Raw genomic sequence first — 27,817 nt, 5'->3', positions numbered from 1 at the left:
TTATGAGGCAGAGTGTTAAAGTAACCATTCTCAAAGCGCGGTCACGAGACCCCTGGGAGTCCCCTCAAATCTTTCAAAAGGTCCACAAGGGAAAAACTATTTTCATAATAACACTAAGATGTTATTTGCGCTTTCCATTGTGTTGAAATTTGCTCCAGTGACACAAAAGAAATGATGATTGATGCTGTTGGTGCCTTAGCATGAATCAAGGCAGGAGCACCAAACCACTAATCGTTGTATTCTTTGCACTTGAAGAAAAAAATGTCCTCAAGAATCACCTTGGAGAAGCAGTAATAATTATAACTTTTATGAAATCTCGACCATTGAGAGGAGTCTTTTTAATATTCTGTGTGACAAAACGGGAAGTACACGTAGAACACCTTTGCTGCCACGAGCAGTAGGATGGTTGCCTCAAGGAACAGCACGAGTCTGATTGTTTGTGTCACCAGCTGAGCTGGCTGCCTTCTCCTGCAACACCATTTCAACTTGAAGAATGACTGGCAGACAACCCATGCTTATTCAGACCTGGGTATTCGGCAGACATCTCGAAAATGAACCAAGTCTCTCATTTTGAGGGAAACAAGTGACAGGCTTGTTCCAGTAATAGAATTTAAACTTGCAAGGGAAAATCAGAATTTTGGAAAACCCATGAGCTTGACAGCTATCCAATACTTAGAGACTTTTAGAATGAGATTGGTAGTGACATTAACAAATGTGAATGTTTCAAAATTTGGATGATCTCAGTATCATAACTCAGTATCGTATCATAACTCATATCTCATAACTCATATCACTGAGCATAACTCAGTGACTCAATATTTTCCAAGTGACCGATGTCAATGATACGGTTTCAGATGCCACACTGCAACCAGCCTTTAAGAAACTACCATTTGTAGAGTTTTGGTGTAGTATCAGAGAGGACCATAATTATTCGGAAAGGCTATTAAAATCCTCCTTCCTTTGCCAACTACATATCTGTATAATGCCAGATTTTCTTCATATGCTTCAGCCAAAACAATGTATTGCAATAATCTGAATACAGGAGCAATTATGAGAATCCAATTATCTTCTGCTAAGCGAGACATTAAAGAAATTTGCAAAAATGTAAAACAATGCCCCTTTCTCATAAATGTTTGTTTTGAAAATATAGTTATTCTTCATAATAATTGTTATTTTGTTAATATGTGTTGGGTTTATTATTATTTTAAGTTAATTAATATTTTTAAATTTCTCAGTTTTAATTTTTTCATACAGCAAATACACACAGATATAATCTAGATTAAAAAAAATGCTTTGGGGTTCTCAATATTTTTTAAGAGTGTAAAGAGCTCCTGAGACCAAAAATTTGAGAACCACTGAATTGGAACATTATGTGAAGATTGAATTAATATATGTAAAGTGCCTGGCTTAAAAAAAAAGTGCTCAGTTATAATATTACCAGCCTGTACATATTTACTATGTTTGGGCAGCGTTATAAGTATTCGTTTAATCCTCACAACACTTCTGTGAGATAAGTACCAGTATTACCTTTTTACACATGAGGAAATGAGGCACAGAGATGTTCAGTAACATGCCCAAAGTTGAACAGTTAGCAAATGGTAGAGGGGGGATTTGAACCTAGGTAGGTTGACTACAGAAACTGGGCTCCTGATCCCTATATTATACTGTCAGTACATGCTGGTGTTGTTGTTGATAATGGTTGTAAATTAGATTTTATAGTTTCAGGCTACTCACTGTAATTATTTTCCTCTTGTTATCCCTAAACCTTTTATAAGATCTTATTTAATATTCCAAATTAGTCTCAAATGTGCTATGGGATATTAAGGGACTGGAATAAAGGGATGGGATTAATGCAGAAAGCAGTACCACCTCCTATTTCTGTGGTGGAAGCAATATAAATTTGCGAAGAGCTCAGAAGAATCAGCTGAAAAGTCCCGCGGCCCCTCCTCATGCAGAGACCCTCTTAGAGGGTTCATGCTGCATTTAAGTAAAACAGCACATTCCCTATATGTGGACCCCAACCCTCAAAGAAATGACAACCTATTTGAAGGGGATAAAACAAATATATGAAATAACAGCCAGAACAGATGACAGTGTCTAATTAAGCACTAAATTCATATGAAGCCAGATTGAACCATTTTTTTAAAAACTTTCTCTTAGATGATTCAGAAAATTCTTTAGGGTCTTCAGTGCCTCTGGGTCATAATTAAGAACAGCAATTATTATTGTACTCCTGATGTCACAGAAGTCTGAATTGAATTCTTTCACATCTCAATTTGGCAAGCTTTTTTCCTCTACTGGTGATCCAGGCTGTGATTCTCAGTTCGCCCCTATACCCACAAGAAAGTGCTTTTTTCAGAATGTTTCACCGCATTGCCATCAGCCACTAGCCCCACACTAAGGAAAGCCTTGTCTGTGCACCATTGGAATGTCGTTGACGACTTTCATTACAACACATAGAGCACTGTGTGTGGGCAATGCCTGTCGGGCACCAGCACCCACAGCAGTTGGGCTTCTCTGAGCTATGGTCTATTTTTCTTTGATGCACATTGTAAATTTTGTGTCTGACTAGTTTCCTTTCCATTGTTTTTTTTTAATTGATCAGATTTAGATTAGATTTATTTTTTCTTGCCAAGACACTTCTTTTTTTTGAGATTGGCACCTGACCTAACATCTGTTACCAATCTTCTTTTCCGTTTTTTTCTTCTTCTCCCCAAAGCCCCCCAGTACATAGTTGTATATTCTGGTTGTGAGTGCCTCTGGGTTGTGCTATGTGGGACGCCATCTCAGGACGGCCTGATGAGTAGTGCCGTGTCGGCGCCCAGGATCCAAACCAGGGAAACCCTGGGCCGCCAAAGCAGAGCATGCGACTTAACCACTTGGCATGGGGCCGGCTCCCTTTCTGTTTTGACATATAGATGTATAGACGTTTAGACCACATTTGTGGCTAACCTGTTGCAGGTGGCCTTCTTGGTATGTTTCTGTTCTGACCTCACTCATAGGGCCTTTTTAAGTTATTTGCTTTCTTCCTTTGTTCCTAACTACAATTTTGCTATCTTATATTCTAATTATTCTAGTTATTCTTGAAAACTGGCTTAAATCCTTACAGGAATAAAGTGGGTTATAAATAACTGTTCTGTTATGTCACCAACTAGCAAAATGGCCTTGAGCAAGTCCTTCAAATCTCTGGGCTTCTTTTCTATAAAATGCTCACCTCCAGGGAGCCTTCCAACTCAACAGTCTGTGACTCTTAGGGGTGGATAATGGAGAGTTAGGGCTAACAGGATGCTTTAGGGCAAGGGTTACAAACTGAAATGCTCACGAAAGATGTGTTTGCTGGGGTCCTTCTTAGATGTTACCAACCCACAGATATCTGGAAATAGCTACAAATAGCAGAAGATAGAGAAGTGACTGTCACCGCCCTTCCCTCTGTCCTTCCCTGTGGCAAGGACATTCTCACAACTTGTTGAGCACCTACTCTGTTCAAAGCAGATGCTGGGAGCTGAGATGGAGAACAAAATAAACAAGATCCGGTCTGCATTTGAGAAGCTTCGCAAGTCAGGGAGACAAACTCTTAGAAAGAGAACACAAGGAGGGAGGGGTGAGAAAGAGGAGAAGCGCGAAGTGAGGGCTGAGATTAAAGAGCGCGAGCTCCTTTAGTTCACCAGAGCTAAAGCACTGTCCAGCCTGGAGTGGGGAAGTGCTGAGAGCTGGTGAGACCCTCCGTGGCTGCCCTGCGGCAAACACAGGGGAGCCCTGAGGGGAAGGAGGCAGCTCACCCTGCTGCAGGTGCCAGGGCTCCGCTCCTGTGAATCCATAATAATAATAACTTCACACGTGAGTTAACTTCTCTTTCCAGGCTCTGCCAAGTTTATGTGCCAGATGGTACTTGCTTCCCACGTCTGATTTACTGGAGGGCGGACCAGCTGTGCCTCAGCCCAGGGCAGGCTCACATCTGGCAGCCAGTTGGTAAAATGCTCTCCGTATGACACTCATGCCCTTATGTCATATTCCCCAGAGCAATTCTCTTTCTGTCTGTCAAGGGTTTTTTTTTTAAATATGTTTTTCTCTTCTTGGCTTATTTCTAGGACTATCGTTGAATGTCTGTGGGCAACAGAGCTGCTTAAACACCTTTATGTCAGAGAAGAGGCTCAACTGAGGTATATAAATAATGCTACCATCTTCTGTAGGAAAAATACTCATAGATAAAGAAAAGAGGCAGACACACTTAGCTCAAACCCAGGAGCCAACCTTCCCTTTGTCCTGTGTTTGTAGGACTCCAACCGTATTTGGGGAGGCAACTCGCTCCAGGAGGGACCACAGCCCCCACCCCCAAAGGATGTGAACTGATTGCTCCAAGGTCACCCTATTCCTTTTCTAATAATTGGTTTGGGGATGTGAGGGTGACCCAGGACTGGCCAATGGCACGTAAGTGAAAGTCTGCCGGGGGCTTCTGGAAATAATTTTACTCTCTCTAAAACAAAGAGAGAGAGAGACACACACACATAATCCAAGAGAAATAAAATATACATGCACGCAAAGACTTGTACTCTCAGGTTCATAGCAACTTTACTTATAACAGCCAAAACTTGAAACAACTTAAATATTTACCAGCAGGTGAATTGATAGACAAATTGTGGTATATTCAACCAATGGGATGTTAATCGCAACAAAAAAGGATGAACTACCCATATATGCAAGATTGATGAATCTCAAAAGCATCGTGCTGAATCAGAGTCCACACTGCACACTCCGTTTCGATGAAGATCTAGAAAAGATCAATTTAATCTATAGTAATAGAAAGCAGATCAGTGGTTATGGGGGGCTCGTGGGGGGATTGACTGGGAAGGGGTTCAAAGGAACTTTTTGGAGTGATGAAAATGTTCCGCATCTTGGAACAAGAAAAGACCCTGAATAGCCAAAACAATCCTGAGAAAAAAGAGCAAAGCTGGAGGGATCACACTCCCTGATTTCAAACGTGCTACAAAGCTACAGTAATCAAAACAGCACAGCACTGGCAGAAAAAGAGACACAGAGATCAATGGAACAGAATCGAGAGCCCAGAAATAAACCGACACATTTATGGACAGCTAATTTTTTACAAAGGAGCCAAGAATATACAATGGAAAAAGGAAAGTCTCTTCAGTGAATGGTGGTGGGAACACTGGACAGCCACATGCAAAGAATGAGAGTAGACCATTACCTCACACCATGCACAAAAATCAACTCAATGTATTAAAGACTTGAATGTAAGACCTGAAACCATAAAACTAGAAGAAAGCATAGGCAGTACACACTTTGACATCTGTCTTAGCAGTATCTTTTTTAATACGTCTCCTCAGGCAAGGGAAACAAAAGAAAAAATAAACAAATGGAACTACGTCAAACTAAAAAGCTTCTGCACAGCAAAGGAAACCATCAACAAAATGAAAAGACAACCTACTGATTGAGAGAAGATATTACAAACCATCTATCTGAGAAGAGGTTAATATTCAAAATATATGAAGAGCTCCTACAACTCAACAACAAAAAACGAAAAAAACCCAAGTACCATGTGAAAACCAAGATGAAATAGGAATTAAGGGTGGCACCAAAGTTTGAGAAGTTGTGCAGTGCCCATCAGAAGCACACATCCAATTAGTAAGTAATTGTAGTTATTGGCCAATGAAATAAAAATATTTTTTCTTTCAGTGTATGTGTATTATTTTTTTCAAATGACTACTAAGTTGTTAGGACATAAATGATTATTAAATTATTGGGCCTAACTACCCAATAAATAGAAATGTTAAGTATTTCTTTTCACCTGGTGGCATTGTGAAAAAATTTCTGAAACACTGAGGGGACCATGAAATGAGGAAGTTTGGGAACCTTTGCAATAAACTGAAGAACAAAAAGCCAACATACCAAGGAATGGCTAAGCAGAGAGAGGAAAGAGCCAGAGCCCTTGGTGGTATCACTGACTTGCCACCCATTCAGACTCTGGAATACCTACATCCGGACTTTTTAATTATGTAAGCTACTTAAATGTCCTTGTTGTCTAAGCCACTATTGTAAGAAAAAAGGTCAAACACAAAATAGAAAGAATAACCTACATACTCCACATTCTGTTTCTCCTCCCTGGAAGTGAAGTGTGCAGCCTTGAGTTCCTTTTCTATGCATTGACATGCAAATAGTTGTAGTTTTTATGTGTGTTTGTAACATAACTATAGCAGTTTTATAACTTGATTTTTTTCATTTATGTCTTAGAGGTTTCCTGAAATTGCTGCTGTGTATTGCACTGTGTGAATATACCATTCCACTACTGATGGATATTGAGGAGATCCGATTTTTAAAATAAGCATCATTGAGGTAAATATCCTCATCAATGTCTCTTGTGCAATGTGCCAGGATACCTGCAGCCTAGATGCCTCAGAGTGATGATTCAAAGGATGTACAAAGTTTGCATTTTGGAAGATACCAATAGGCTGTACCTATTCATTCTTCCATCAGTGGTGAGAGGACTAGTTTCCCCAGCACCCTTTTGGAGAGGTCATGGTAGTTGACTTCCCAGATGATGAGGACAAGCCCAATCCCCTTTTCAGAGACGGGCTTAAGGACAGGCATGCATGGGACCCAGTTCCAGGCTAATAAAACATGAAGGGAAATCTGCCTGAAGGAACTTCTGGAAAGGTTTCCTCACTTCTAAAAGGGTCAGGAGAAATAGGAGATCCCCTCTTCCTTCAAAGCTTATCAGGACCAGGTGTGGTATCTGGAACAGCCTCAACTCTTTTCCACTATAAGAGGATAAACATTAGGATAAAGTCTGACCGAGCAAAGAGAAGGAACTTGGGCCCCTGATCTTATTACAAGCCACTGGAGGTCCCACATCTGGAGCTGGCTGCACCTCTAGACTTTTGGTTATTTTAGAGAAATTCACTAACTCCTCAGGGCAGCTTAAGTCATGTCTTCGTGTTCCCTGCAGCCAAAAGCTTCCATGTGCCATTATTGAATAGTTTCCTTTTTAAAAAATTTTTGTCAATCTTATGCATAAAAACTGACATCACATTCTTATTCTTATTTGTATTTCCCCTTTTATTAATAATGCTGAGTATTTTTCACATGCATAGTGACCTTTTTATTTTTTTTATTGTGAGTGGCTTAATCATATCTCTTGTTCATTTTCCTATGGAGTTGTCTGTTGATTTATGAGTTCTTTAAGTACTATGCATGTTAATCTTTTGTGCATTTTCTATCTTGCAAACATTTCCTCCCATAGAGAAGTTTTGGTTTGGTTTGTTGTAACGTAGTCCAATCCATCCGTGTTTTCTTTTCTGATTTTTGGTCTGTGTCTTACATCAGAAAGCCTTCTCCATTGCAACGTGATAAAAAAATTACCCCATATTTTCTTTCAATATTTTATATGTAGATTTTATGATTAGCTTTTTAACACATCAGTAATTTACTTTTGTGATGGTGTAGGTTGAAATCTAACTTTATTTTTTTTTAATGAATAGGTAATTTTCCCAACACCTTTCTGTTTTCCCACTAACTGAAATGCCACATTTATCATAAACCAAAGTCCCATAAATTGATTCATCTGTTCCCGGATCCTGCATTCTATATTACTCATCTGTCTGTCAGTTTTTGCACCAACACCACACTGTTTTAATTATTATACTTTGAGAACATATTTTGGTATCTGCTGGGCCAGCTTTTCCCCTTTTACTCCTTAAAGTGTTTCTTAGTTATTCTCAAGATTTTTCCTCCCAAATTAATTTTAGAAGAAGTTTATCAAACGCTGGGATTTTTATTTGGATTGCACTGAATCTGCAGGCTGATTTGGGGAGAATTGTCTTTTTTACAATATCAAGTTATTCCGCTTAGGAAGATTGACTCTCCTTTTGTTCAGGGTTTTTGTTTTATAAGGTTCTCAGTATCATTTTATGGTTCTTTATGCATTCTCAATTTTGCCCGTTTCTTGTCAGGTTTATCATATCAGGATTCTTGGTATTTTGTGGGTTTTGTGACTATCGTCAATGTGATTTGGATCGTCGATCCTTTTCACTTGTTAATTGCTAGTTATTGCCATTAGGACTTATTTTCTAGTGATTTCTAGCTATTGCTGGTATATAGAAAAGCTATTCATCTGTGCAGGTTAATTTGACATCTGGTCACCTTACTTCTCGGTTCAGCTGACTTGCTTGCATTTCCTAGCTAGAAGGTTAAAGAAAATATTGCTCTTGATTCAGTTTAATGCATTTGACCTTGAATTTTTTTATCTGATACTAGTATTACCCCACTTGTCCTTTTTGTCAGCCTGGGAAATATTTTCCCTTTCCTTTATTTTTAACCTCAGCATGTGGTGCATGTGGATCGTTTGTTTGATTTAGATCTAGTTTTTAAACAGAATTTTTAAAAATCACATCTCAGAGTATCTATCCATTCATTCAACCAATATTTATGGAGAGTCTCAGCAGTGAACAAAACCTGTATGGATCCGTGCCTTCATGACACTGACATTCCAACTGCGCTTAACCCGCTCACACACCCTCGTTGTGGTCCCTCTGAAGTTTGGGTTTATTCCTGTCAGCTTGCTTTATGCTTTCCCTTTCCAGTGTCTTGTTACGTATTTTCCCCACACTTGCTTTTTTATCACATTGGAGTTTTTTTCTCCTTTACTGATCTGGAAATTATACATCTTATTTCTATGTCTCTAGTGATGCCATTAAAGTTTGACAAACATTACGTTTTCTGTCAATTCTGTCTGGATTTAGTACTTGTAGCTTCTCCCCGACAATATGAGAATCTTAGGACACTGACAGTGTTTCCCTCCCGTGACTTAGTTATTCAGAATTTTAGTTCCAGGCTATTGTGGATATTTTTGTACTATGCATCAATATTTATTCAGATTAATTATAACTTTTGCTGATGACTTTGCTCAACACTATTTTCCATATTCCATCTTCCTACTTCTTGAATTCATTTACATTTTTGCTGTAACATATTCCTGAGGAATTCTTTCAGAGAAGATCTGTGAATGGAAAACCTTCTGGGTCATTACACGTCCTAAATATTTCTTTATTTTGTCCTCACGCTGGAATGCTACTTTGAATGAATACAAAATTCTAGGTTAAAATTATCTTCCCTCAGAACTTTGAGGATTTTTCTGCCTTATCTTCTAGCATCTGTGTAGCTAGTGAGAAGTCTGATGCTGATCTGGTTTTCACTCTTTGGCAGGTGCATGCTACAGAACCTGGTTCAAATTAGCTTTAGAAAAGTGGGGAATTGATCAACTCATACCTGGGAAGTCCAGAGGTGGAGCTGGCCTCAAGCATGGCTGAATCCAGGGGTCCGAACAGTGTAATCAAGGTTCCTTTCCACGTCTTGCGGTTCTACGGGTCTCTGCTTCCTTCTGTAAGTTGGGCTTACTCCGTACTACTGTGACAAGCTGCCTCTATGCAAGAAAGATAACGACACACAACTGCTGCTAACGGCTGTAGCCACATAACCCATGTGAAAGAGACCTGCTTCCCCATTAACACATGAGAACATCCTAGAAAGGCCTCTGAGGGGGCCCCTTTGGGTCTCTCACCATCCTGAGCTAATCCCACGAGCCAGAGAATGGGACTCTCTGGCTGGTCAAGCCTGGGTCCTGGGCCTCTCCCTGTGGCCTGGGCAGGGCTGGGGGTGATGCTGTAATTTATAGTCCCATCTGAATGACATGGGGAGAGAAAAGACTCTCCTTAAAACAAAAGAAAGGAAAAGTGGAGGCTCTTACTGGGAGAAAGGTCAAAGGAAATGCAAACAAGAAAGGCAAAACTGTGCCTACCAAGTGTTACAGCTCTTTTAGAATTTGTCTAGCAGGTTTTTGGGTCCTTACTGGAAGACCCTTAGAATCCAAGAAGTACCTAAATACAAACCTCTTGGTATTTTGCAGGTTTTGTGGCGATTGTTAATGTGATTTGGCTCTTTTATCCTTTTCACTTGCTAATTGCTAGTCATTGCCATTAGGACTTATTTTCTGGTTATTTCTATTTACCCCCATCCCCTACCCCACTGCAGAAAAAAAAAAAAATGGTACCTACCATTGTCCACTATAGTAAATCAGGTTTCTTTTCTCCCTGGAAGCTTTTCAGATTTTCTTTAACCTTGTAATCTGTTCATTTCACTAGGATTTTCTGGTGTGCCTTTTTTACATTAGTTCCCATGGCTTTCAGTGGTTCCTTTAAAATAAATGATTCTTGTCTCTCTTCAGCTTGAAAAAATATTTCTTCTATTATTTCCTTTCTGCCTTTGTCTGCATTCTCTGACTCTGGAATTCCGGTTCAGTTGGTGTTTTCAGCCTTCCCAGATTGATCCTTTTTGTCTTTTAACTTTTCTCTGTGTTTTCCATCTCCGTGTATTTTTGCTCTATTGGCCTATTGTATTGCTCAGTCCCTTCACTGAATTTTCCATTTCCCATATTTTTAACTTTCTAGAATTATTTCTTGCTCTCTTGGTCTGTGTTTTTCAGAGCCTACTTCTGCTATTGTTTTAGCGAGTGCGCTTCCCTCACTGGTTTTCTTTTTCATCTCTCTTCTGTTTCCTGAATTGCCTCTTTTTCCTCCAGGAGAGCAGTTCTTCCTATTAATCTTTCTACTTCTCTCTCAATCTGTCGATTTTCCTCAAATATCTGATACTCTTTGTTTGCCCTTTCATAGTCTGGTGGATGTGGGTAGCTGGCAGGTGTTTCTTCTGTGACTGTGTTGATTGGTTTCCCCAAAAGGCCTTTCCCCTAAAAGAGCTCTTTGTGAAGGGGACATCCCAGTAGGGGAGCTTGGGCACGGGGCAGACAGGTGGGCTGAGGATGCCTCCCCAACTGCCAAAGTAAGGAGAACTCTAGCAATGAAGAACCTCAGTGACGTCCCCCTAGGAAGAAGGTCTTTCCATCTTCTCTCCCCCTTATATCTCTTATGAAGTCTGGAACTTCCTCAAGGTCACCTGGTAATTTCACTCCCAGGCCCTCCAATCACCTAAGAAGTCCCCCCACCCCGTGGGGCACTTTCCCTTCCTGTGCTTTTTAGCCAAACTTGCTGTGTGGCGAGAGGTTAGTGAGAGTTGCAATTAGCCCTTCTGGTCTGGACACAGTTCTCAACTCCATTGTCTGTACAGTTGCCCCAGGACCCTCTTCCTGCTCATTGTACTTGCTGAAGCTGGGCTCAGAATTTCCCTCATTCTACCCTTACTGTACAAGAGTTTTTCTCCTCGTTGGGCTTTGGATTTTGGTTTTCTTGGCTCTTTTCAATCCCATCCATTTGAGGAATTCTCTCAATTTCTGGTGTTAATCTCCTTGCTTGGCATTAAGGGTATTGGAGAGAAAGAAAAGTAGCCTTCTATGTTCCGATCCATTCTCGTATGTGTTCCAAAGTATTCATTATACAATTCTTTTATATATTGACTTCCTGAGGAACACTAAGAGGGATCCGTTTGCCAGAATTTGACTTATATACAAGGGAGATGTGAACAAACTTTTTTTTATTGCTTTTAATATGTAGTGAGTGCCAGAGACTATACCAGTCACTTTATAGACATTTCCCCATTTAACATAAACTAATTCTTATAAAAAATCTCTGTGAGCCAGAGGTGAGGCTGAAATGAGGGAGATGAAGAAACCAATGATACCTAGAGTAATTCCGTAACTTGCCCAAAGTTATATGACCAGTAAGCCACAAGATAAGCCCCAAACCCAGATCTCTCCAATCTCAGGACCTGAGAATACCAAATGCTATCGATCACATACTCAAGCAAATGGCTAGATAATTCTATGATAATGTTATTCTGCCATCTTGAGTGTTGATTGAATTAAGTGAGCCGATATATACCTGTTATACTCTAATTTAATTTTTTGCATAGAACTTCACAGAGTCTACAAAAAAAGACCTTCCAGTTCTCAATTATCCAACATGTAGAAATGTTGGAAAGTGCAGAGTGTTGGGAATTAAAAGCAGATTAAGTTCTTTCCTCCTCAGGGATTTTGCATCTTTGAGTGCATGCCGTCCTCACTCTGCTTGAAATATTGTTTAGCGCATTCTGATTGGTTCCTTCAAACTCCACGAAGAAGTCATCTCCCCAGAGTGGTCCTCTTGCAACTGCATCTACGATAGATCCTTTCCTCCTCAACCCATCTTTTCTAACTCAACACTCTGCTTCCTCTCTTAACACAACTTGTAATTATTTTGTTTATTTGTTTTGTTTTTGTCTGTCTTCTCCACTAAATTGTAGGCTCCAGGAGAGAAACATACATTTCTTATGTCAGCCCCTATTTGTTAAACTATTAGTTAAACCATAGTTGTTATTAAGAAGTAAAGTGAAATAATTTTCCCTGAGCCAACAAGCAGTGAATTGGTTAAGATCAGGAAAAGAAGAGAGATGTAAAAGCAAGGAACCTGGAAAATCTGTAAAATCATTTTATAAACAAGCAAGAGTTAAATGTCGTACCAGAGATGCCCATTTGTCCACCTTCTATACATTTCTCTACTCTCTGTCCATTCGCTTCCCCAGCCTCCTGCTGAGACCCCAGCCATATGTGGTTAGTCTAAAAGTGGTCACCTGATTGGACCAAATTGGCCATCTTTAGGCCAATCTAATGGTCAATCACAGTCACTTATCTGGGGAATTTGGCATTGGGCCCCTGGGATTCTTGCTAGATCAGGAAGAGGTAGATATGCTTGGCGCAGGTCTGAATTAAGAAAAACAGTCAGCTGAAGAGAGAAAAGCGAATCAAGCTGACAAAAGGAAGCAGAGCCCCTGAAGCCCCAGAGGGTAGCTGACACGGCTCCTGCTGGCTTTTCAGTTCCTGGACTCAGCCTCCTGGGAGCCCCTCCGGCCATGTCTGCTCCTGGATTCTGTGAGACAAATTTTCCTTTTTGCCTAAGCCAGCTTGAGCAAATTGTGACCAAATGGTCCCTAATGAAGACAAGTATAAAGTGATTGTTATTCCTCACCTCCTCTGTTTGTGTGTGTGTGTGTGTGTGTGTGTGTGTGTCTTGAGGGATGGGTTATCTAACCTCATTTCAAAGGCCTCCTGTGTGTCACATGGAGGATAAAATTCTCTCTTACAGTCAGGTCCTGTCTTAGGCACAAGCAGTGTAAGCTATAGAGCCTGATTTCTGAGACTCCCCAAGGTCCTCTGCCCTCCCCCAAACTCCTCCCTGAGTGAAGCCTTGTCTCCCTGAAAACTTGTAGCACATCTACAACACAGCAGGGTCCTTATAAGCAGAGACTGGCCCCGTTCATATTTGAGTCTTCACTGTATTAGGACCATACTGGAGGAGGACCTGACACAGGCTCTGCCGGAATAAATGCATCCAGTGGAAAAACGTTGGCAAAAGGAGAAGGCGAAGGCACCACACTCAGACATCGTCAGCTTCACCATTTCGAGCGTGGTTTTTCCAATCATAGGTGAGCTGTAAGATGACAGTTACAAAGAACTGAGAAATCCTGAACAAGACGACAGACTCTACATCAGCCATTGCAGGTTCCATTTACTTTTACAAGCATTAATACCACCTGGCGAGACTCATTCAAGCAAAGAGGAGTAGAAAGGTTTGCATGTTCTGGAGAATTGAAGGGCATAGAAGGGGAAAAAAAGAAAAAAAATTGCCAGGCGGAGACGTGGAGCTGTCTGAATCTCTCCTGCTTTCTCTTCTCCCCACCCTTGCTCTATTTCATAAGTTTTATTGCCATCCTGACATTATCTAAATTACGATTTGAAATTCACTCAAGCAGACTAACTTGCAGTTGCATTTGTAAAATTTGAAAAAGCAAATTTAATTTCTTTCTTCAGAAAAAGAAGCTGCATTGTTATAAATACAACTAAGGGACGGTTCATGTGCACCCAGTGACTGGAACAAGCAGATGCATGGTTTTAATATCCATCTTCATGAGCCCGTGGGTTAGCATCCCAACAGTACCCTACAGGATTCCATACAATCTTTTCAAAGCGCTTCACTAATGAGCTGCCATCATCTGTGCAAACAGCCCTGTGAGAAGGGGGAAGTTGTCGCTGTTATGTTTAGAAATGAGAAGATCGCGGTCTGAGGAAGGGAAATGAGTTTTCCCAACTGCACAGCACACCCATGGCCGTCCTCAAAGCTCTGTGCTCCCTACGCTTGATCCCTTGAGCCAGTGCCTACTTGAAATGAAACTCCCACAGGCAATTAATTCTCAGATTCTAACATGGCTGTGGGGTAGAGTGGAGGTAGAAATTCCACAAAGGCAGATAGACTTAAAGCGTGTGTTATACAACATCCGTGCACATATACAAGTTAAATTTTTTTTCACACGGCCTCTGGACAAAGATTTTAAGAAAAAGCATGACAGTCTCAGGAAGAGTGTTCTTCTAATAAACACGAGTGGGGCCCTATTCCACATGGATGTAGAGCCCAAGGAGTATTTCTGTATGCTACTCTTGCTCTAGCACAGGGTGTCAATCTAATTGGAGCTGTTTAGATCCTCATCTAGAATTTTCCAACAAATAGCCCATTGCCTAATTGGCCCCTTGAGTTAGCAAATGGTTGCTATTTTGATGACTGAGTTTTCCTATCTGTAACGACTTTTGCTCCTTTCAGTTCACCATTTGCCAATTTATTGGGCAAAGAACACTGCTGGATATTGGGCAAGGCAAGGAAAGAGAGAGGAGTTAAAGAAGAAAAATAAATAACACGCAGTCTGTTCCCTCCAGGATCGTAAAGTCTATTTGTGTAAATAACTAACTTAATTATAAGGCAAATGGAATTAGATACTATAAAAGAGATAAGGATATCAGAAGGCAGAGGAGGAAGCAATGAATGTTATAACAGGATGGCAAGGGGCAGGGGAAGGCAAATTATGAGGCTTCGGGAAGCAGGCAGCATTTGAGCTGGGCCATAAAGAATGAATAAAATGTCAAAGAGATGAAGAAGAAAAGGTCATTCTTATTTGAATCACTGTATTTGGAGACCTCTTTGCTACATCAGCTTAGCCTTACCCTAACTAATAAAAATGCCCTCATTTTACAAATGAGGAAACATAGAAGCTTGGAGAAGCCAAGTGCCTTAGCCAGCATCATGCTACCAATCCACGGCAGAACCAGGACCAGACAAGAAAATTTAGGCCGGGATATTCCACTGCTTCAAAGGATGTGATGATGATGGTGATGGTCATGATTGAGAGTCTTTGTTTTTGATAAACTGACATTTAGAGGTTTTGTTTTTGTATCTCCTATTCTTCACATTTTTCTACTTTTTAATGTAAAGTCACAAAACAGAGTATCCACGTAACCACTTTAATCAATTCTCTGTGGGTGATAAGTTCCCTGAAACTTAATTAGCAAAGTTGTTTCCCAGACTAAGAATATCTTACAGCATCATCTAAAAGTCACCTCAGAAAGATAGAACAATTCATTAAAAATCGCTAATGTCTGCAGGGTTGAAAGATGCAAAGTGTTCATTTGGAGAATGAGAAATCAACGCACATTGGTGTTTGCTGTCCGGGTTTGTCACGCTCTGTGTACGTGGGATGACTCACGTTGCTGGGGCCCACGTTTAATTAACATGCTTATTCTGTGATGGTACTTCCATTCTAACAAATTAAATGTTTAAACAGCCAGTGCAAACATTTAGATCTGAGTCAAAATTGTTTGCACTCTGCCAGTTTAGGCATTTAATTTATTATAATCCTTTCCATAATACATGCCTTGAAAGTCATTTTTTTGCACTGAAAAATATTGTTAGTATTTCAACTGACGATATTGAATCTGAGACTCTCAGAATGTGATGTGAGAACTAATTTGGACTGCAGACAGGGGCGATAAACGAGATCATAAATGAATCTTCATCTGTCCTGACTTCCTCAACTGACCCGGTGATATCAATGACAGGCGCCAACTCAGGGCCTGACTTTGGCCCCATGAGTCTCTGCTCTTGTAGAGAGATGCTACGACAAGGTGAGACGGATCTTGCAAGGCTCTCAAACATTTCATCTTAAGAGCCCTTTCCTGGATCCTGACCTTTCCTCCCTGCAGATATTTTTTCAGAATATACGATTTTTCTAGCTTTCAAGACCTTCCTCTTTCCTGGGGCTAAAGAAAGTGAAAAGGCACTGGAATGAAAGCAAAGCTCCACTGAAGCAATGCTGACCGTGCTGATGAAGACCTCAGGCCAGCAGCCAAAGAACCTAAACAGGATGGTCCAGAGCAATGACCCGCCTGTGGCTCCAGGTGACCACAAGGTGGCACTGAAGGCCTTCTTCGACCTGCCCATTCCCCCCCCCCACTCCTCCCCTACCCCACCCCAACCCCGCATCCCGGATACCCTGCCTCCTCCCTGCCTTCTCCCAGGGAAACAGAAGAGTGAACCAAGACCTAAAGAGCTGACACTTTTACATGTTAGATAAGGATATCTTTCTGTTTCATTGTGAATGAGATGGAAACTGGAAAATGGTTGGAAATTCCCTCAATAGCTCTTGCTTGAAGAAAATGGAGCACTCTGTTGAGACCGAGAGGAAAATATCAAAGAGAAGTAGATGCTGGTCAGGCAAACTCATTAAATCTCAGCTTCCTCATCCACAGAATGAGAGGGTTGGCCCTCTCATGCCTGAGGTTTCTTCCAAAGATCGTTCCAGACAAAGAGTAGAATGGATCAAACTCATGGAGTGAGGGAGAGGGTGGGTGTCAGGGGACAGCAATCAGTGAGTTGTCGGTGCCAACCAAGGTCACCAGAAACTGAAAACCTGAATTCACTCACTCTCTGGCTCTTCAGGCTTCCATTTCCTCCCTGGAAATCTTTCAAGGTCTTCCGCAGAACATTCCAGATTGTTCATACCTGGAGATCGAATTATCCAGACTCAAGCTCGGTCAGATTTCATCATGAGGCTATATCTACCCCAAAATTGGCTGCTGGAAGAAGAGAGGAAATAGTTTAATTCAGCCAATTTGTTACTTCTAAAAACAATTAACTCAGATCAATCCAGCTTTGCTTGTTTTTCCAAATAGTTTGGATTGTTTAAACACACAAGAGGGTTTTCTCCTAGAGCCCGCGCCAAGAACTTCCCATTCAAAAGAGCTCTGAGAAATGAGAATGGCTGCCTGCCCCCTCATCACGTGTTTACTGTGTAAACGCCGGGAGGGTTAATTGAGAACTAAAAGACAAAAATCCTTTCTCGGTGAACATTATGTTGAGGCGTTTTTAAACGTTTTTAATGTCTAAGGGTTGTGATCAAACGGGCAATAGCTTTTTAAAACCACTTTTTAAAAAATTAATCTTGATACTGATTAACATTCATTAAGTCCTTACTGTGTGCCAGGCAGTGTGTTAAGTACATTAGTATACATATTGCCCCGTCAAATCTCATTACAACCCTACAAAGAAGGAACAGACGTTTCCCCCATTTTATAGATGTAGAAACTGAGGTTTAGGGGGATGAGGTCACCTGCCCAAGGTCATGCAGCTGGAAAGCATGTACGCATGTTTGATGGCAAAGTCCCAGCTCTTCAAGGCAGTTTAATCCAGTTCCAATTCTGTTTTTAGTTTTCTCATAATCCTCAAGGATGAGCTCTCTTTTTTCTGGGACGTGGGGAATTCACTTCATTTAATATTTATAAAATGAGACCAACTCATTAAACTTTGCAGGAAGAAGCCCAGGATTATGGTGGAAAGGATACAAGGGGTCACTTAGAGTCCCTGTCGGTCTCCATGCTGTCTATATCAAGTGGCTGCTGGTCCCGGGCTCTGCTTCAAATTTGCCGCTGAAGGAGACTCCACACTCTTGGAGTTAAGGAATCTACGCTGGCTTAGTCCATTCGGGCTGGTGTAACAAAATAACATAGGTTGCATGGCTTATAAACAACAAACATTTCTTTCTCCCTGTAGTGGAGGCTGTGAGGTCCAAGGTCATGGTGCCAGTAGATTCAGGATCCTCCTCTGGATTTCAGACTGCCTACTTTTTACTGTGTCCTAACATGGCAGAAAGGGGGAGAGAGCTCTCTGGGGTCTCTTCTCTAAGAGCACTAATCTCATTCATGAGGGTTCCACCGACATGACCTAAGCAGAGGGCCCCCCCTCCAAATACCATCACATTGGGCATTAGGATTTCAACGCGAATTTTGGAGGGACGCAAACATTCCAACCACAGCACCCCCCCAAGGGCATCAGCTACCATTTAAGTGCCTTCCCTCTTGTCTTAATGCTCAGTTGACACAGAGAACAGGCAACCACCACATTCTTTCTGATATTGAACTTGAGGACTATCAAGAAAATATACAACTCTTGAGCCAGAGATGATATGAAGCCGTCCTCCAGCCCTGTCCTCTGCCTCCAGAGAGAGGTTGCATAACTAAAAGCAAAATCACAAATCACAAAATATTAGTGATAATCGCTAACTTTTCTGAGTACTCACTAGAGTGCAAAGAGCTTTACCGCATTAACGCCTTTCTCGGTGGGGGAGACCGAGGCCTCGAGAGATGAAGCGTCCTTCCCAAAGCTGTACAACGAGAGTCGTGAGGCTGGGATTCGAATCCACTGTGCTCTTTTTTTAAATTTGTTAAATTGAATTTGTGAAATCCCTGCTCCCTCTCCCTGGGCTGGGCTGACGCAGAAAGACAGAGGAGGCACTTGCAACAGTAGAATTGTGGGCAAATTGCTGAAATGGAGACCACACAGGTTCCTGAGAAAACTGGCAGTGTCTCCGCAGGTAAGTCCCCTCACCTGTCTGAGCCTCAGTTTCCTTATCCTCAAAATTCTTTAAGGACCCTTTTTTAAACTCTGAAATCCTAGGATTTAGGTTCCAGAAGGATAGTTGAGTTGAAAAATGAGGCAGGCAAGTAGTAAGTTGGGAAACCAGTGGACCAGCTGGTGACCATAGCTTTCCTGTCCATTCTGTGGGAACTCTGTCCCAGCCAGGAGCCTTTCCTTCCATCCTCCATATTCTGCATTCTGCGTTAGACCACTGTTTTATCTCCAGCATGTTAGGATTACACATTTATATTTCACCAGTTATCTCTTCTATTAACCCGGGCACTCTGAGAAATGACTTGTCATTAATAACGTGAACTGGGTTTTTCAGTTTAGACAGAAAGGAAGATACGGAATTGAAGGAACCGTGTTATCTAATGCATTTTCAAAGAGATTTGTTTGGAGAGAGCGCCTGTTAGAAATACCTAAGCAGGGAGCATCAAATCTTTGACAAAATATATATTAGAAATATTGCTTAGAGGACTTTTAGGGATTAAAGTCTCCCAGCATGCATTGCTTCAAATTTTCTGACAAAATTTTAGCAGCAACCATATTAGAATCTCATAACCACATTCATAAATGCCAACGGCCAAATCACAAATGTCATCCGTATTGGGTGTGGACTTGAGGGTATTTTTGTTCAAAGAGGTATTTTTGGCCTTATTGTTTAGTTTGTCTGCTTGCTTACTTGTATAAAGACAAGCACAGAATTTTAGAGATGGGTGGTACCAGATAGATTACTCCCACCCCTTTGTTTTATCCATGAGGAAATTGGACCCGGGTGCAGGAGTGTCTCCCAGGTCACACACAAAACACACAGCCAGGACTCAGCAGTTGTTTGACTCCCAGTCCCTCGCTTTCCCCATTATGCCAGCTGTCATGTTCCACAAAAGGAGAGAACCAGAAAAAAAGGAACAGCAGAGAATAGCGTCATTAGTCGAGTCATCTCTGAGCCTAGAATGGAGGTTCCATCCATGATGCTCGTCAGAGCCCTAGCAAAGGGTAAATAGATCTGATACAGGGAACCTCTGCAGACCAGGGGGAGCAGCTGGGGGCGCCGAGCTGGCAACTGACACCCCAGGGGCAGAGACCAAGCCTGGCGACTCACTTGAGAGCAGAGGTTTATATGGATCACACATCTTATCACAAAGATGACTGCCCCTTGACAGGCAATGCAGTGGAAAAAGGATGGGATGTGGGGTCACGGGAGCCTTGTGTGTGAACCCCAGCTCTGCCTCCCACTGCCTGTGACCTTGGGCAGCTATCTCACTTCATCCCTCTGCACCTCAGGACTCCATCTGCTTCCCTGTGTGCCATACAACACTGTGAACGTGTACATTTTAAGATTGTGGCTTACACTGGTAAGTTTTTATAATGCAGTCAGCAACCGGCCAGCCAACCGTGACTTGCCTTCTTTCCAAGGACACAAGCGGCAAACTCTGACTCAGGGAAACAGGGCCTGGGCTTGGATTCCTCCAATCAGAGGTGGCCACAAGTTATGTAGTGCTGCCCTGGACCCCCAGCCCCCGCTTTCTGTTTCACCAACCAGCTGCTCTGTCTATGTTTGTTTAAGTTAGTTCAAACACCACCCAAGCCAGGGAAAAACACTGCTGCTATTGTAAGGGAGGCCCACGACCTGCAGAGAGCAGGCATGAAATAGCTCTGCCTGGCGGCTACTCCCTATACATGGAGGAGTGGGCCTGCGGGCTGAAAGGAGCCTGCCAGGCCACTGGGTGTAGGAGGCAGGCAAAAGACGCTGGCTGCCCTTCCTGAAGGCACACCACCCTCCAAGACCCTGCCAGAAGGTCAAGTTACCATAGAGCACCGGAAGGGAGCCCAAGGCCTTTTAGGGACACGCCTGCTACCATTGTGACTATGTCACGTATTGGATCAACTACGGAAACCAGAGCCTTCAATGGCAGAGCCTACCTAGCTGAGGACAGACCAGGAGGAAGAAAAAAAGGCCAAGGGGAACACAAAGCCCAGAGGCAAGACCCAGAAACTTCGCAGACTAGGTGGCCCAGGTTTGCTGTGTTAAAAGATAAACTGAAGCATATTAAAAATTTTAAGAGTTTATTTGAGCAAAAATCGATTCGAATCGGGCAGCATCCACTCTTGCAGATAGAAAGAAGCTCCCAAGAGCTGTACACAATGAAAGCCTTTTACAGGCAGAAGGGAGCAGGAACAAGGATGTTATACTAGGCAAAAAAGTGGGTTGATTGTGGCAACGTCACTTTCCTTTAGGGGATGGCAGGGGTCTGTCAGGAAGATGACCTCATTGATGCTGACCAGGTGATTCCTGATTGACAGGTTTAAGATTCCATTTCTGGGAGAACTGAAACTGTAATTAATTTAAGTCTCCATTTGGTGACGTGGGGCTCAGCACAAGCACTCCATTTTGGGCCTGTTGATTTGTTTTTAACAATTATCATGGAAAGATCATTTCTCTGATGGTGGAAAACCTGCAGTCCAGTCACTAAACAAACAAACCTGTATATTGGTTTACCTCCTGAGCCTTGGTTGACCTCCCCGGGCCTCAGTTTACCTCCTCAGACCCCAATTTACCTCCCTGGGTCTCAGTTCTTCTCATATATAAAAGACAAGCCCTCAATTACACAATCTCTTGGTTATCTTTCGGCTCTAACATCAGAAGCCTCCCTGATTCTAAGTGGAAAGAAATACACAAACAGTAAGTAAACTAAATAATAAGTTATCATGAAATATTAATCAATTGTGCTTTTCTTTTTGTGACTTTTTTCTTGATCAAGTCAGAAGCATTCATGTGGCCTCAGGGAGAATTAGGAATGCCTTAGTGAGAATGCAAAAGGAAAGAAATATCTTTTTACTTTCAAAATAAGCTGTTAGAGCTCAAAGGGAAGCCCTGAGGGAAGCTGGAATTTTTGTCATAACAACAGATTTGAAAGAAGAGAAGCTGTGGCCACTGGATGGGGGTTCCTGGACTGGGATAGGAATCAAGACCCAGGCTCGGATGCCCCATGGGGTTGAGAGGACACCAGACCTGGTAGGAAGGGAGGGTACTCCTTGGAAAGGAGCAGTCATCATGAGCAGGGACCAAACCCAGACAGTCTCATGGAAGCCAGGCCATTCTTGACTCCTATCTTCACTCACACTCCACATTTACTCCATCAGGAAATCCTGTTCTACCTGCAAAATGTATCCAGATTCTGACCACTCCTCACCACCTCCACTGCTACCAGCCTGGTCCCAGCCACCAGCATCTCTCCCTTGGTTTATTATAGACCTCCATACTTCCATCCTTGCTCCCTTCGATCTAGTCTCAACACAGCAGTTGCAGCCATGCCTAATGTAAGTCAGATCAAGTGACTCCTCTGGTCAAACCCTCCAACGACTCTTCATCCCATGCAGAGTCAAATCAAACCCCTTAAGAGAGCCTCCAGGCCCCACCATAAGGAGGCTTCTGTACCTCTGTGACATCCTGTCCTCCTTGCTGCTCCCTGAACGTGCCCAACACACTCTCACCAAGGGCCTTCGCACTAGCCCTTCTCTCTGGATGCTCCTCAGATAGCCTCATGGCAGCCTGCCTCACTGCCTTCAACCTCTGCTCCAGCTCACCTCCTCACCCTATTGCCAACTGCCACCTAGACACTCCTCATTCGTCTTGCCCTGCTCTACTTTCCCTCTTTATGAAGCACTGATCACCTTCTAACACAATACACAATTTAAGAATTTATAAAGTGTATTACTCGTTGTCCATCTCCCACAGTGGAATGTAAGTTCCATGAGGACAAGGATCTTTGTTTTATTCACTGATGTATCTCAAGTGCCTAAAAGAGAACTGAGAAGGCTCTCAATAAATATTTGCTGGATCAGTGAAGACCATCCCCACCATTGGAACAATGTTTTTGTGGTCCAGGCTGAAGAGCCCAGAAGTCACTGTTGGGTAAAATCCTTCACTCAACAGTTGCCCATGGACTGTCCAGCAGGATGAGGCCCCTCTGGACCCTGAGGCCTTTCTGAGCCTCATCCAAACTTCCCCTTTATGAATACTTCCCCTTTAACTGCTCAGGAGGCTGTGGTAGTGAGGAATGGAGGAATTGCACAGTGGCGAAGCCCCAATGCTCAAGTTCTGACAGCACTTTTTTCCTATTTTATGCAGCAAACTTTACTGGATGTGAAACCAATAGTGCTCAAGGCTGTGGAGGAATCTTTAAATGAGTTCACACCAGAGTATGTAAAGAACTCTTATAAACCAACAAGAAAAATACAGAAAACCCAATAGAAAAATGAGCAAATGCCTTCTACAGACACTTCACAAAAGATGACATCCAAAGGGGCAATAAACCCAGTAAAGGTGCTCATTAGTCACAAGGAAATTGCTAACTAAAACTACAGTGAGATACCACTATACACAACCAGGGTGACAAAAATACAAAGTAGGAAATTAGCAAGAGTTGACAAGGAAGCAGAACAACTCTCATACACTGCTGGTGGGAGCGTGATTGGTGTGATTACTTGGAAGCCATTCAGCAGTATCCTCTAAAACTCTACAGACACGTGCCCTGTGACCCAGCAATTCCATTCCTATGTATATACCCATCAAAAGTGCATCCATATGTTCACCAACAGACACGAACTAGAATGTTCAAGCAACACTATTTGTAATAGCAGAAAAACTGGAAACTACCTAAACACCTATCAACAGTAGACTGAATAAATAAATGACGGCTTATTTGTGCAATAGAATACAAAAATCATGCCTTCCACTACACACACATACATGATGACTCTCACGGAAGTCAAAGGAGCACATATAGTATGATTTTATGAGTAAATTACGAAAGCAAGTGAAATTAATCTGTGGTGGTAAAAGTCAGAATGGTGGTTACCCTGGTGGGGGTAGTAAGTGGAAGGGAGCATGAGGGGGGTTCTAGGGTGCTGGCTATACTGTTTCATGATTTGCAGATTGGTTATAGACGTGTTATGTTTGTGAAAATCCATTGAGGCAATACTCATTTGCTGTGAACATTTTTTGTAAGTATATTCTACTTCAATACAAGTTTTTAAAAAATGAGTTACATGTGGCACCTTCCTTCTAACAAGGGAGACAGACATGACCCACTCCCCCTGTTGTGAGGTGGAACAAAGTAGGTGAAAAACAGAGATGGAAGTGATGTGCCATGAAGGCCAAGAGGGGAAGGATTGGTTGTGACTTGGAGGGGAGGCAGTTCGCAGAGGAAGCTGGGGCTTTAGAAAAAAAGTAGAATGGATGAGTGGGGAACAATCCAGGCAGAGCTGTGTGAGTAGAGGCCAAAAACACAACACAAAGCATTACTCATGCGAGGATTGAGCTGAGAGGTGAGAAGCTGGAGCGTGGAGTGGGGAGGAGAGAGAAAGCAGGCTTCGTGAAGCCCCCTCCCTTTCCTATTTCATCCCTGAGGCTCAACAGCCACCCCAGTGGTATGCTAACTTTCCTCTAACTGAATTACAGAAGTACGTTTGTTCATAAGATTTGAAAAAAGCATTACGTGGCCAAAGAAATTGAGAAAACACCATATGCTAAATCTCGCTTGGAGATTCATAATATACTTTAGCACATTAAAAGCCTGCACCTACTACAGTCATGAAACCTGTTGAATTCAATGCTTCCCAAATTTAGCTGACTATAGAATCTTTTCCTTTTTTATTGAATGCTTATTAAGATGCTGCCCCCAGGTCACCTAGTGAGTTGGTTAGGGTAATGAGAGCTGCTATAACAAAGAAACCCCCAAATTTCAGTGGCTTCCTGAATAAAAGCGTATTCCTTACTCACATGGTCTACTAGTACAATGCAGGTGTTCCTGGTCAGTAGGTGCCCTTCCACATGGTGATTCAGGGCCCAGGTTACTTCCATTTTGTGGCTTAACCTTGCCTAGGATTCAAAATCCTCAGCATCTGAATCAACAGACAGAGAAGACAGAATGGGAAAGCAGGCTCATCTCTTGACTGCCTTAACATTGATGAGAGTCAGTCCTGTGGTCCCACCTAGACGCAAAGGGGCTTGAGAAAGTTGTCTCCGACTGGGCAGCTATTCTATGGTATTAAAGGCACAGCACAAATTTTGGTGGGCTATCTCTGCCACATTGAATAACTAAATATATTCCTAAACCATCAGGGGTTTTTTTTTATCATCATCCCTTTAATCATGCCATTCTTTTCACTTAGAAAGCCCTTTCACCTCCCACAAATCCTCTTTCCCCAATTAACAAATTCCTACTCACCTCTGGAGGTCAGTTAAAATGTCGCTTGCTCCATGAGCTCTTCCCTGAACTTGACCCCATTTCTCTTCTCTGTGTGCCAATAAGACTTTGGACAGTGGTCGTCAAAACCTTGTGTGTCTATTTCCAACCAGAAAGGGAGCCCCATATGGACAGGGTCTACACCTCAGCCACCGTCATAGCCCTTTGTCAAGAACTGTGTTTGGTAAACAGTAAGAGCTCAATAAATAGAGAAGGAAAGGAGGAAGAAGGGAGGGAGGGAGGAACCATGGCATATGAAGGAATATAGTGGGAAGAAGTAGGCACCTTCAATCTGTTACTCTGTAATTAAAAAGGGCAAAGGGGCTCCTTATTAAGAGTTTTGTTCCCTTAGGAGTCCAGGAGTTAAGCATATGACACTGGAGGCAATTTATGTTCTCCTTTTTCTCTAAGTGTTGGTTTCTTGTTTGTTTAGTTTTGGAATTTTCTTCCTTTTGTTTTTTTTTTTGTTGAGGTATACTTGACATACAACATTATATTAGGTTCAGGTGTACAACATAACGATTCAACATTTGTAGATATTGTGAAATGATCACCACAAATCTAGTTAACATCCATCGCCATTCATAGTCACAAAATTTTTTTTCTTGTGATGAGAACTTTTAAGATCTACTCCCCTAGCAACTTCAAATATAAAATACAGCATTATTAACTATGGTCCCTGAGTGTCTTTTATAGATGACCTTTAACAGCATGCAAATCAGCGCCCCTTCACTCTCAATCTCAAGATTGAAACTAATGTAAACAATTATTAAAGTTCCTATCTGGAAGATGCCTGGGTTCTTGTTTTGGTCTGAATGTACTCAGCCTGAACTCGATGATGTGTAATTTAAAAGAACATAATTAAAATAATTTTTTAAAATCTGGACAGGATTTTAAAAATCTTTCAAAATGCTATATAAAAAAACTTTCAAAATGCAATCTCAGAATCTTTTTATTGATGTTCTCAGGATAAAGTATTATGCTCAGAGAGATGTATCAGTCTTGCTTCCTCACATACCCAGGTGTGGGTACTGGAGAAGTTTTACCTGTCTCAGCCCAGGGTGATGTGGCAGTTGGCTGCCCTCACACCACCCCTTCCCCCAGCAGCCTTGTTCCTGATTCAGAGTTCAATTTGCACAGCTCCGGCAGGATTCAAACCCAGAACCACAGAGTGAGCTCTTGTCAGGGCTTTTGCTGAGTCAAAAATGAAAAAATGTGCAGGTCCTGTGGTCAGGTAGGTGAGCAGTTGGATTCCTGAGGGATTCCACTCCAACTGGCTGGGAGAACAAATCAAGTCCTGGTCTTGGTCCGGACTTGCCTCTAAGACATGGCAAAAACGATTACTTCACCTTTCTTGGTGTCATTTTCCTCATCTTTAAAAAGGAGTTAACTATATCAGTGCTTCCAAATCAGATTGTGTATTTACATCAGCCAGGAAATACCAGGGGAGAGGAGAAGCATCCAGATGTTCTTGCTACCCTGCGAGTGCTATGTCTTTCCAAAGGGGGAAGCTGTGCCACACTCACTCAACCCTGGGTGTCCTTTATGGCATCTGTTATTGCCCATCCACACAGAAAAGACCCATTCAAAAGAGCTGCCATGGTTCAGAGCCGGAGCCTGAGCTGATCAATATCCCTCAACAGGGATATGTCAAGGCTTGACAGTGGGTACCTGTTTGGCCACGGTGTCATGCGGGGTATTGATGATGGCCATGTTCCTAATGCCTGATCCTTCATTTCACATTTTGACCTGATTTGGAACAGGGCCATCTCTCTAAAAGTCGGTTTGGTCTCATGCTTGATGCCTTGTTTTCAGTAGCTTTCTTTCCCAAGACATGCTGGCTTCATTGATAAGTGTTACTAGCTCTTTATCTACATCATTTTAGAATAGGTTGCCAAGGCAACAGGATTCAGAAATGATTCTCATTACTGTACCTTCCCCGACAAATAAGTGTCTGCGTTTACTTGGTTTCAACCAGTATTAGCTCTCCCTTCTCTGAGATAGAACACCGACACTTGCACAGTTTGCAACACGCAATTCAAAGTGTAATTATACATTGTCTCCTAATAATTATACATTGTCTTAGTGAACAATACAGCTGCGGGCATCCATGCCAGCCCACATTAACACCTCCTACATTAACACTCTCCCTCACTGATGGGCCAATAATACATACTGTTAGATGCCATAAAGAAAAGCAAGATATTCACAAGAGTGTATTTATAGACCAAAACTACACTCTGATTCCTGAATGCTACCTCAGTTTCCATTATGTGAAACTCTATGATTCCCAGTCCTGGAATGGACCAAACTGTTATTGTTTTGTTTTACCCATTGGTTTCCCTAGAAGAAAATAGCATTACTTTCAGTGTAGCCAGGGTTTGACAAAGATCTAGTGAGCCAATTCAAACTGAGACAGATTCCTACATATTTTCTGAAAGTATGGAAGGGGAGTGAAACCACAGTGTCAAAATAGTCTCCAACTCCAACATGGATGCCTCATTTGGATCATGCACCTGCTTTGTATTCAGGACTATGGAATCCACAGTAGCCTCTTAGAGAAACTCTACGTTTCCTCTCCTCTAGGCTGTGAAGGAGATCCTTTGTGACACTAGAGCTGAAGAGGGAAAATAAAAAATAATTTAAAATCTCTGTGTAGATTATAACATACAGCTCTTCCCCTCTTCAAAAATTAAAAAGGTTTGAAGGAGATAACTGGACCACAGAAGTCTGGGGTTGTGCACATTGAGTCGCCTTTTAAAAGAATTGGTGGCTCCAGGTCATTTTAATCAAGTTGCATGTCAGCTTGCAAATTTTCCAAATTAGCTGTAG

At 42.1% G+C, this 27,817-nt stretch overlaps 1 non-coding gene across 1 annotated transcript; it reads left to right on the top strand.

Annotated features, from left to right (window-relative positions):
- The first annotated feature begins 9,809 nt into the window (after positions 1-9,809).
- LOC139076568 (U7 small nuclear RNA) lies at positions 9,810-9,871 on the top strand. Its single transcript, XR_011528305.1, has one exon. It is a non-coding gene; the product is annotated as a U7 small nuclear RNA (small nuclear RNA).
- Positions 9,872-27,817: the final 17,946 nt, after the last annotated feature.

This window comes from Equus przewalskii, chromosome 16, assembly GCF_037783145.1.
Source record: "Equus przewalskii isolate Varuska chromosome 16, EquPr2, whole genome shotgun sequence".
NCBI lineage: Eukaryota > Metazoa > Chordata > Mammalia > Perissodactyla > Equidae > Equus > Equus przewalskii.
This window is presented reverse-complemented; position numbering and strand designations above follow the sequence as displayed.